The following is a 12,308-nucleotide window of genomic DNA, read 5'->3' as shown; positions in this document are numbered from 1 at the left end:
CTGCAAACGCTGATAAAATTATTTTGTCTTTTAGCAAAGTCTGTTACACTTTGTCTTGATGACCTCTTATGGCAGTGAACTCCACAAGCTGAGCTTCTGGAAAGTTGTTTAAGGATGATAAAACAGAGCCTGCAAAAGTGCAGTGATGGGCAATGAAAAAGTTTAAATGAGTTTTTACATGTGACAAGAGACTTACAGATTTGCGGAGCAGAAGGAACCACTGTGATCGTCCAGTCTGATCTCTGCATACCACATGCCATAGGACTCCTCTAAAATAATTCCCCCCTTTTGAAGTAGAGCAGATCTTTTAGGAAAAAAACCCACCAATCTTGATTGAAAATTTGCCAATGATGGAGAATCACCATAACCTTTGGTAAACTGTTTCCATGGGTAATTACCTTCACTGTTAAAAATCTGTGCTTATTTCCAGGTTGAATTTGTGCTTCCACTTCCAGCAATTGGATTGCGTTATACCTTTGTCTGCTAGACTGAAGAGCCCATTATCAAAATGTTGTTCCCCATGTATGTAATTATAAATTGTGATCATCACCCCTTAACCTTTTCTTTGTTAAGTTAAATAGATTAAGCTCCTTGTATCTATTACTGTAAGGCATGTTTTCTAATCCTTTAATCATTCCTGCGGCTCTTCAAAGGCTAATTTTATTTCCCCTGAGCTGGAGTAATAGTTAAAATGGTGGATACAATGCTAAAATAGAGAATATAAAATAATGAAGGACACGAAGACAGGGTTTTGCTAGGTCAGCACCCGTCAATGTTTTAATGAGAAGTTTGATTACTTGTCCCATTATACCAGATCTTAAACTAATTTCACCTGCAGCCATGGTTCCTAGTTCCCTGCTTGAGTAAAACTTTCCAGAGTGCTTTACAATTCTTGGTTCCTATTAATTAGTCAAGAGGATTTGGATTGTGAACATATAAAGTGCCAAAAGTCCTCAAATCCAAATGAAGTCAATTGGAGTTGTGGGTGGGATTTTCAAAGTGGCCGAAGGGAATCAGCTGCTTGGCTCCCAATTTTCAATGGGAGTTGGGTGCCTAACTCCCTGAGGCCCCTCTGAAAATGCCAGCCTATGGGTGCTCAGCACTTCACAGGATTGGGACTATACTTTGGCAAGTGAAACTGGTACTTGACCCTAATGTCTGATTTCCTAGCTGTGTAAAGTTAGAGCATTCCTTTTTGTGCTTCTGCAGGAAAATCATATTTTATAGTCTCCTTAGCCATAATCCAAGAGAAGTTTGTGACTGAGAGCCATTTTCCTTCAAATCAATCTTTATGCTCCCTGAAATTACTGTTTCAGTGTTATGCTGCAAGTTACCGAGGGCTGAACTCCCTCAAAATCAATCACTCTCAGGCTGTTTGGAACCTCGACTTGCTTGCAGATTTGACTAGAGGCTTACGTCCGTACTTTCTCTCTGAAATCATTATTGTTATATTAGCTTTCTGTGACTGCAGGACAATATTGCTGCTTCCCCCTCAGATTATTAGATAGATGGAATAAATTATAAAATATAGCCAATGAGACTGAAGCTAGGCTGCCTTCATGAACATGCTTAAATACATATTGGGCCTATGAGATAGAGTGAGAATGACTCTACAGGCTGGTGATTAAGGCAGTCAGCTGGCAGGTAGGAGACATGGATTCAAATCTTCTCTCTGTCTGATTTGGAAGAGGGATTTGAACATGTACCTCCTACCTCCCAGCTGACTCCTTAATCACCATCTTACAGAGTCATTCTCACACTTGAAAGCTGAGAAAGAAAAGAAAAGGAAAGGAAATCAGCTATTGCCACTAGCTAATTAAACAGCATATGCACAAACCTCTTAAGACACAAAAATCCAATTCTGTTCTTTAAAAAGGTAAATTTTATTAATAATAAAAAAAAGAAAGAAAATACATCTGGGAACTCAGGTTATTGCTAGATTTTAAAAGAGCAACTACAAGGATTAAGCATCAATAATAGCTTTCTTGAGGTCCAGCTTAAAGGTCACAAGCAAAACAAAAGTACCTGTGATTAGCTCAGAGGAGTCCACAAGCCATAAAGAAATAAAAAGAGATAAACCTAATCACGTCTTACAAGACATTTCCCGATCTACTGGATATTTGGGTATCTGGGGTTTCAAATGAATATTTTCTAAGCATGATACCGAGGGTTTTTATCATACCCTTGGATACTGGATATCTGGGGTTTCAAATGAATAGTTTCTAGGTATGATATTGTTGTGGAAAATTAACTATGCATTGTGTTTGGATCAGAACAAGCCTGAAGCTCCTTTACTGATTACAAGCGCAGGGGGGGTAACAGCTTAAGTAGCTGCCCCCCGATGCAAAGCACACACAGCTTTTTAAAGCTTAAAATTACAGACAAATTACACATACTTCCGTATTAATTACCTTATTTGGAATACATTGCAAAATTAATACTAGTCAAAAGCAAAACCAAGTGTCTCCCCCACTAGGCCCCTCTTGTTATTCACTGCCTGTTCTTTTGCAGTCAGTGACCTTTCTAACACAACTGTTGCGGTTATATATTTCATGAGCTTGACTATTGCAAATTTGTTCTGTCCCCAAACCACAATTGGTCAAGCACCCTTCCACCAACTGCATTTTCCCTTATCTGGCATATAATGTAAGTGTATAACAGTTGCTCTGCCTTATTTGAAATACAGCAAAACAAGCTTTTCCTGTTATTGACAGGTTTGTTCTTTTGCGGTTAACAATCTTTCCTAATTTCTAGCTGCTATGGTTATATTTTTTAATCTGTGCTGTTGTAACTGCCCCACAATGGAATTTTCCTCACCCTCTTCTTATGCTCTATATACACAGTTAGCTTGACCAAAGTTTTAGGTCTATAAGTTTAGGCCTACTAGATTTTTCCTCCACAATACCAAGGGTTTTTCATACCGGGCCCTCAGCTTCTTACAGCATGGCTGCTGCCCTGTCCACCTCTCCCTGGGAGAACAACAACAGACAGCCAAAAGGGGAGTCTTGTTTCAATTTTAAAAAGTTCTAACCTTCCCATTGGCTCTTTTGGCCAGATGCCCACTCACTTCCTTTTACCTATGCATAGCAGTGAGACTTTTTATCCCTTTACAGGTAGAGCAATTAGAGAACAGCTACTAAGAGGGATTTTATAGCTTCTGGCTGTCAGGGTGTCCATAAAAGGGAGCTACCCTCCCCCCCGCTTCATTTATCACACATGCACTCTCCCTGTCTCATGCTAGCAATGGCGGTTAACTAGCACTGTGTGACCAAACCCCCTGTTCCTTCTTAACCACTCTTGGTCTGAGTCAGAGCTCCAGCAGTACCTCTGCAAAGGGGGGCTATTTTAAAAGTGGTCAGAGGGAGACCAACTAATGCAGACTGATGGGGAAGTGATTTGGATTTCATACCAGGGAGGAGGTTTGTTTCCTTGCACAACTTGAACACAAGTGTTATTACAGCAAACCCTTTGATGGCGTATAAATCGTGTTTAGTAAGTGGAGCTTTCTGGAGGTATATTCTCACCTCTACATCTGTCAGTGTAAGAGAACTGAAACCCTAGTGTCAGACAATAGTGGTGCAGAAAGGGGGAGAGGTACTCTGTGGCCTGGACCCTTTTGTGACATTCTGTACCTTGGGGGAATATCCTGAACCCTCATATTCGTCCTTATAATATTATTGTGTGGTATCCAATCCTAGGCAGCAACAAAGGATCTCTTGGACTCACAAGTGTCACCCCCCTTCCCTGGGTCAGTTTGGGACTACGATGAGGTAATGCTCACCTGACTCTGACAGGGATGTGGTGGGGGAGAGAGTCAAAGCCAAGTGGGAAGAAAGAACATGATAAAAGGGAGAGACGTTTGCCATGCTCTCTCTCTGACACTTCCATCTACAGACATCACCACCAAGTGACTGAAGCACTGATCAAAGGGGAGAGCCCACAGAGGAAAGGGCTTTTATTCCCATTATTTCTTAGCCCAGAAAAAGAGCAGAGGCTGGAGGCCCATTCTCAATTTGAGAACCCTCAACAAATTTGTCTAAATACAATGGTTCAGGATGGTTACTTTGCTGCCCCCCCCCCCTTCAGAGTCGGGGAGCATTACTTCATTGCAGTCCCAAACGGACCAAAGGAAGGGTAAGTCACTCGAGAGTCCAACAGATCCTTTGTTGCTGCCAACCCCTTTGTTCCTGTGAGGCTGGGCTGGGTTTGTCCCATTCATGCCCTCATGAGATGTGAACTGCCCTTCTGCTCTTGGAGAGTTTTAGCCTGGGCTTGCTTTAAACCATGAGGACACATTTCTAGCCTCATAACTATATACATGAAATTACAACGTACAACATTACTATAACATTACTATAATAACAATTCTCAGTGCATCATGAGCCTTCTGAAGACACCTAACATGACAAACTTTGCATTGGATACCACACAACCATATTATAAGGACTGGTGTATGACACCTCTAACTTGGTTGGATAGCAAAGCAGCTTTCTGATGAATAGCCATCCTGAGAAGAACTTCATTATAAGACTAACGGCATAGGTGACAGTATGGGGATTCAAAAGACAAGGTGGGTGAAGTAATATATTTTATAGGACCAACTTCTGTTGATGAGAGAGAAACTTTCAAGCTTACACAGAACTCTTCTTCAGGTCTTTCTAATATCCTGGGACCAAAATAGCTACAACAACACTGCATACAACATGGGGATTTGCAGCCTGACTGTCACAGGAAACTCTGTGCACCAATACTAATTTGCTCTATTCACACCTGATATACTGTATATTTTGTGTCTCTCCAATTTTTGACATTTGTATAGAGTTTTTGAAATGATAACATCTAAATTATTATGACTTCCGCATTCTTTCTTCATTGAGTAGCTTTTCAGGTGTGGGAGGAGGATGCCCACAGAGAACAATATGGAAAAAATAAGGTAGTTTTATGAAGCAATAATATAAGCTCTTCTGGAAAACTGTGTATAGTTTTGAACAACATTGCAGAATTAGAGGGGGTTCAAAGAAGGATAACAAGAATAATCAAGGAGCTAGGAAAAGGCTCTCCTATGAAGAGATTGAAAAGATTGGGATTTTTTATTTCAGATAGGAGACAAATAACAGGGATGTGACAAAAGTATAAATAACAACAAATGGTCCAGAGAAGGTAGATTTGAAATTTCTGTTCTCATTGATTCTTAACTCAAGAACAAGGGGACATGAAATGAAGTTGAAAGATAGCAAACTGAAAACTGATAAAAGAAAATGCCTTTTCACATGTTTAGACTGGGGGACTCATTGCAGCGTAGATAATGCCCAGGAGATTTCAGTGTCCTGGTGAACATTACTGGGATATTAGCACTGTTGATTAAGTAACTTATGGACAGATGATCACCTTCCAGTTGAAGAAATATCATGCCACCTTCTCTCTGTTATTAGAGCATTTCCCCTAGAACAGAGAAGCTTTTGCAACCTCAGAATGACACGTTGTGAGCTGAGTATGGGCGACAGGATGGATCACTTGATGACTGCCTGTTCTGTTCATTCCCTCTGGAGCACCTGGCATTGGCCACTGTTGGAAGACAGGATACGGGGCTAGATGGACCTTTGGTCTGACCCAGTATGGCTGTTCTTATGTTTTTATGGGTAGCAGGGGCTTGAGGACTCTGCACCCTAAAGACAGATAATGGAATGTGTAAGGGTTTGAAGACAAACACAGTAGGAAACTACTCTCTGACCTGGTTTTGGAGATGAAGTATTATATAAAATGCTTAAAGTAATCCACTTTAATAACTACATGCTGTTTTAGTGGCATCTGTTAAGTTAACAGTCTAGTATTTAAAGACCTATGTCATTTCAAGAAACACACTGCTTGATTTATATTGAATTAATCCATATCCATAACTAGATTTATTGTGAAATCAACAGGCCCCAAAAAAATGAATTAAGGAATGTGACTGTGTTCCTTCTGCTGCTATTAAAAATCTGCTTTAAGATGAAAGGATATACAAATAACAGACTTTGTGCAAAGGCTTTAAAGTGTATACCATGTTATGTTGCTGTGGTTGATCAAATGTATTAACATGAAAAACTGAGTCTGGATTCATTCATTTGCTTGAATGCTGTAGCCATGACAGTTTCTACTACTAATGATACACTATTGGAAATGCAACTCTTGAAAATGGCTTCTTCATCTGCCATTTTGCACAATAATGAATCCACTTAAAGCTTGGGGCATCAGGATTTGCTTTTTTCCTTCTCTTTGATTGAATGAGACCCTTTAGTCTACCTCACATCCAAAAAGTGTAAATAAAGAAGGTGCAATTATTGGGCTTTGCTTGGAGGGACAGTACGGTATATTCCACTGTTCTCAGTAAAAAGAAAAGGAGTACTTGTGGCACCTTAGAGACTAACCAGTTTATTTGAGCATGAGCTTTCGTGAGCTACAGCTCACTTCATCGGATGCATAGCATGATATGCTATGCATCCGATGAAGTGAGCTGTAGCTCACGAAAGCTCATGCTCAAATAAACTGGTTAGTCTCTAAGGTGCCACAAGTACTCCTTTTCTTTTCACGAATACAGACTAACACGGCTGTTACTCTGAAAACTGTTCTCAGTGAGAGCAAGGGAGAGAAGAGAAGGAATCCAAGGTTGTATGGAAAATGTATAAACTCTTCTTTCATTTTTAAAGATTTTCAAAGGAGACCAATTTCAAAGCACAGCAATTAGCAGTAAAGCAAATGAAGGAGAAAATGCTCAGGATGCAGTAAATAATATATTTGAGACACAATGACAATCACATTCAAATGTGGTAGTTACACTCCCTCTGGCTCTAAAGATCAAGTGAGGACGCATACAAACCTTGCCTCTCTACTCCCTGTCTCTAGGTAATTTAAGTATCAGAAACCTGCAATAAATGCTCCCCCTTTCTTTCTGTATTAGCTTCAGCCTCTAGCCCTACAGCTACTTGAACAGAATAGGACTTCTAATACTCACCATTTCTCGTTGTGGGGAGAGGGGAAGAAGGGATGAGAGACTTGAAGAAAGGCAAAGAAAATCATTAACACACATTGGACGCCCTTCTCATCCCAACATTGCACTAGAGGAGAAAGCTCTTAGACACAGATCAGGGCCTGACGTGGTCATGTAGGCAAGTAAAGGATGAGTAAGACCTGCTGTCTAGTACCTGCTTACTCCTAGGTACATGTACACCCACTAAACCCCCCTCCCCAAGCAAGTGGTTGTGGAGTTGGTGGAGAAGTGGCTTGGTATGGGTTGTGATAGGAGCCTGCTGCCGTAAAGGCCAGTACCAAATGACTCCCCCTGGGCACAAGTGGGGTACAGGGAAGAAGGAATAATACCTTGAGAAAACAGAGGGATGGTTCAGAAATTAGGGCACTAGTCAAGGACTTGAGAGCCTTGCATTCAGTTTTTTGCTCTTCAACAGACTTCCTCTGTGACCTTGGGCAAGTCACTTAGGGAATAGAGGCACAGACAGACTATCTGTAAAATCGTCATTATACGACTTCCCTACATCACCAGGTGTGTGAGCATACATATAATAAAATTGTGATGAGTTCAAATACTGTGGTGAACAGGGCCATATAAGTGCCATGGATAGAGGGATTGATTTCTATGATGAGATAACTGGCTCTGTGGTATATGGAGAAAGTGGTGGATGTGATATATCTTGACTTTAGCAGAGCTTTTGATACGGTCTCCCACAGTATTCTTGCCAGCAAGTTAAAAAATGATGGACTGGATGAATGGACTATAAAGGGGATAGAAAGCTGGCTAGATTGTCCCGCTCACGGGTAGTGATCAACGGCCGGATGTCTAGCTGGCAGCCGGTATCAAGCGGAGTGCCCCAGGGGTCGGTCCTGGGGCCGATTTTGTTCAACATCTTTATTAATGATCTGGATGATGGGATTAATTGCACCCTCAGCAAGTTCGCAGATGACATTAAACTGGGGGAAGAGGTAGATATGTTGAAGGGGAGGAATAGGTCCAGAGTGACCTAGACAAATTGGAGGATTGGGCCAAAAGAAATATGATGAGGGATAGCTCAGTGGTTTGAGCATTGGCCTGCTAAACCCAGTGGTGTGAGTTCAATCCTTGAGGGGCCCATTTAGGGATCTGGGGCAAAAAGAAGAGAAAATTTGGATGATTTAGTTGGGGATTGGTCCTGCTTTGAGCAGGAGGTTGGACTAGATGACCTCCTGAGGTCCCTTCCAACCCTGATGGTCTATGATTCTAAGGACAAGTGCAGAGTCCTGCACTTAGGAAGGAAGAATCCCATACACCACTACAGGCTGGGGACTAACTGGCTAAGCAGCAGTTCTGCAGAAAAGGGCCTGGGGATTACAGTGGACAAGAAGCTGGATATGAGTCAACAGTGTGCCCTTGTTGCCAAGAAGGCCAATGACAAATTGGGCTGAATTAGCAGGAGCATTGCCAGCAGATCGAGGGAAGTGGTTATTCCCCTCTATTCAGCAATGGTGAGGCCACACCTGGAGTATTGCGTCCAGTTTTGGTGCCCCCGCTACAGAAGGGATGTGGACAAATTGGAGAGAGTCCTGAAGAGGGCAACAAAAATGATTAGCGGACTGGGGCAAATGATTTACAAGGAGAGGCTGAGGGAACTGGGGTTATTTAGTCTGCAGAAGAGAAGAGTGAGGGGGGATTTGATAGCAGCCTTCAATTACCTGAAGGAGGGTTCCAAAGAGGATGGAGCTAGGCTGTGCTCAGTGGTGGCAGAAGACAGAACAAGGAGCAATGGTCTCAAGTTGCAGCAGGGGAGGTCTAGATTGGATATTAGGAAACACTATTTCACTCAGAGGGTGGTGAAGCACTGGAATGGGTTACCTAGGGAGGTGGTGGAATCTCCATCCTTAGAGGTTTTTAAGGCCCAGGTTGACAAAGCCTTGGCTGGGATGATTTAGTTGGTGTTGATCTCTTCCAACCCTAATATTCTAAGATTCTACGAAAACTTTTAAGTTTGAAAAAAAGATTATTCTCCCCTCTCCCCATTTTTTAACCGCCTCTACTCAGGTGACTAGGTATTAGATGGTCAGCTCTTAGTGCTGGGTAAGGACAGGCCATCCCAGCATTTACTATGTCAACGATTTGAATACTGTACTATAGTAATTTACTAGAGCTTGGTAAAAGAAAAGCATTTTCATTCCAATAGTTTTCAAATTTGAAAAGAATACAAATCTCAAAATACGTTTTCACTTTTGAAAATAAAATTTCTCAATTTGGAAACACAGTGACTTTGACAAAGTGTGGCAATGGAGAAGAAAAGGTTCCCCAAAGAGAATGGATGATTCTGGGCAACCAAACATGATTAAGAACATTTCTGAGGACTGAACAAGAAGAACTGATGGATATGAGACTGACTTGCATTGATATTGACCAAACATGGTCACAATGGCTGCACCACAACTAAAGTGGGGCAGATTTTGTCTGGGGCTTACCCAAAGAAGGGCAGGTCTGCTTGGGGGCGGGGGAGGGGAAGAAGAAAGTCAGAAACTGCTGTAAAAAAAGGTGCTTGGTGGTCAGCTTTGCAGCAGTGACTCACCCCCCCCCCCCCCACAACCCCAAGGAATGTGCATAATGGTATCAAACCTGGGTGGGGCAAGACTCTTTGCTTCATGCGGCAAGGAAGCCAGCGCCAGGATTAAGCAGCATGGCTCCAGGGGCAAGGAGAAAGGTGAGCTCGGGAAAACAGGGTGCTGTTTCCCCCCAGCCCTGGAGGCAGGAAAGGGCAGGCAGAGAAAAACTACCAGTGGGATGCAAGGGGGGTCGGCATCTGCTGCAGTCAGGAGACAGTGTGGCTTCAGGCTCTCAGCATCGGAAACAATCAACGTGCATTGGGACAATCAACGTGCAGTTAGGTGTGAGGGGTCTGCACAAGGTGACAGGGTAGGTCCAGCATGGGCTCAAGTTTGGGCAGCAGGACAGGGGCAGACCCCCGGCAAGGATAGCAAAGCCCGTGCTGGGAACGAACCCCCTGGTCACATGGGGACTCATCAGCCATCAGGGCATGTTACCTCATGGGACAGAATAGAGACTCCCGGGGAGTCTATGGGGGAACACGGCTCTGCAGAACTCCATGAAGTCCTGAGTATGGTTATGCCGGGGTGGCTGACCCGATGGGAGTTCACCTAATCAGTACAACTAAAGATAAAATCCTGAGAGGTGAATGTGTGGATATATTATCCCTGTTGTACAGGGACGTGTTGACGGACAGTAAATACGGACAAGGCAAGCAAAACAGCGAGCTGCCCAAGAGACTGAGGGTGCCTAGAACATGGGAAAATTGAGAGGCTGCCTTCCTCATTTATGCGGGTGTTATAGTGCAGGCCTCCCTAGAGAGGAGCCCTGCCGTGGTTAAGTATATGGATATAATTAGGCGGACACACAATATGTTTGGGGGCATGTCCTGGTTTAATTATGATAAGCAGTTTCGATTGAGGGCAGCAACGCAAACTGGGATAAGGTGGGACATACCTCATCACACATTATGGTTAGAGTGGATGACGCCAAGGGCACCAGGAGTTCACACAGACAGTGGTTTGTCATACCGCAACAAGCTCGGGAGGAGCCCCGGCAAGTAATAGTATTTGCTGGGCATTTAATGATGGTGATTGTTTTTGCTACCCCTGTAGATACAGGCATGTTTGCGAGACATGTTTTGGAACCCATTCAGCCCGTTCTTGCCAGAGCGGAAAGAGAAGATCACTGGGAGGAAACAGGAATGGGGGTGGTGCAAGCATCAACCACAGGTTTGGCACGGGTGGAACAGAGTCTGGGACACAGAGCACAAGCTGGGAAGGGGGACAAGTGGGGGGTGGTGCAATGAGCACGGGTCCCAGTGCCAGTTACACTGGATGTGTTAAGGGTTCTTCTATGGGATTACCCTATGAGGGCAGATTGGACATATTTGTGGGAGGGGTTTACAGCAGGATTTCAGATCCCTTTTGTCGGAAATAGAATTCATTTAATGTCAAAAAATTTAAAGTCAGTAGCTGGGATGGGACATATTGTTAAAAAAAAAGATTGCACAAGAATTAAAGGAGGGCAGGATAGCTGGGCCATTTAATCAATTGCCTATAGCACATTTGAGAGTTTCTCCCCTGGTGTTGGTCCCCAAGAAGACCCCAGGGACATACCGATTAATTCATCACCTGTCATACCCACAAGGTGGCTCTGTTAATGATGGAATAGACCCGGCACTATGTTCTGTATGCTATTCCTCCATTGAAGAAGCCCTTCGTATCATTAGGGCGTGTGGCCCTGGGGCGCTAATGGCTAAATGTGATATCAAGTCTGCTTTCCGACTCCTGCCCGTGCACTCGTTGGACTTTGACCTATTGGGTTTCTGTTTTGAGGGGGAATTTTATTTCGACAAGGCTATGCCCATGGGCTGTTTAGTATCCTGTGCAGCTTTTGAGAAATTCAGTACAATGTTGCACTGGGCTGTGGTGCGGTCAGTGGGACTAAACCACCTATTGGACACATGTCAGGCCCTGGCTAAAGAGTTGGGGGTATCCCTAGCAGAGGAGAAAACAGAAGGGCCTTCCACAACATTGACCTACCTGGGCATTGAGCTGGACACCAGGGAGGGCATATCTTGGCTCCCTCAGGATAAGCTTCAGGAGCTATCGGGGTTGCTCCAGAGAGCACTGGGGACTAAAAAGCTCAGGCTGCAGTAACTGCAATCTATTTTGGGGCACCTGAACTTTGCTTGCAGGGTTGTTGCCCCGGGGTGGGCATTTTGTGCCTGGCTAGCAGCGGCAACGGCCGGCATAGCCAGGCCACACCATTACATACGAATCACTAGAGAGATGAAGGAAGACTTGGGGGTGTGGGAAAGTTTTCTGAGTCAATTTAATAGGCTATCATTGTGGAGGGAGGAATGGTTATTACAAAGGGGTTTAAAAATCCACTCGGATACAGCAGGGGGTGAAGGTTTTGGGGTGTTTTATCAAGGCAAATGGTGTGCACAAAAATGTCTCACCACCTGGGCACAAAACAGGGTTGTGTGTGACATGACCTTCTTGGAATTTTTCCCCATTTTAGTTGGGTGGTGATTTGGGGATCATATCTGGCTAATAAAAGGGTGTGCTTCTGGTGTGACAACATGGCTATGGTACAGGTTATCAATCGCCAAACTTCCAGATAGCACAGGGTTATGAAGTTGGCAAGGGCGTTTGTCCTACAATGCTTAACCTTCAACATCTGTTTTTCTTCAAAGCATGTGCCGGGCATGGATAATGGCATAGCAGACGCCTTGTCTCATTTCCAGTTT

The sequence above is a fragment of the Chelonia mydas genome, chromosome 3 (genome assembly GCF_015237465.2).
Source record: "Chelonia mydas isolate rCheMyd1 chromosome 3, rCheMyd1.pri.v2, whole genome shotgun sequence".
Lineage (NCBI taxonomy): Eukaryota > Metazoa > Chordata > Testudines > Cheloniidae > Chelonia > Chelonia mydas.
The sequence above is the reverse complement of the archived record's forward strand: the minus strand, read 5'-3'. Positions refer to the sequence as shown.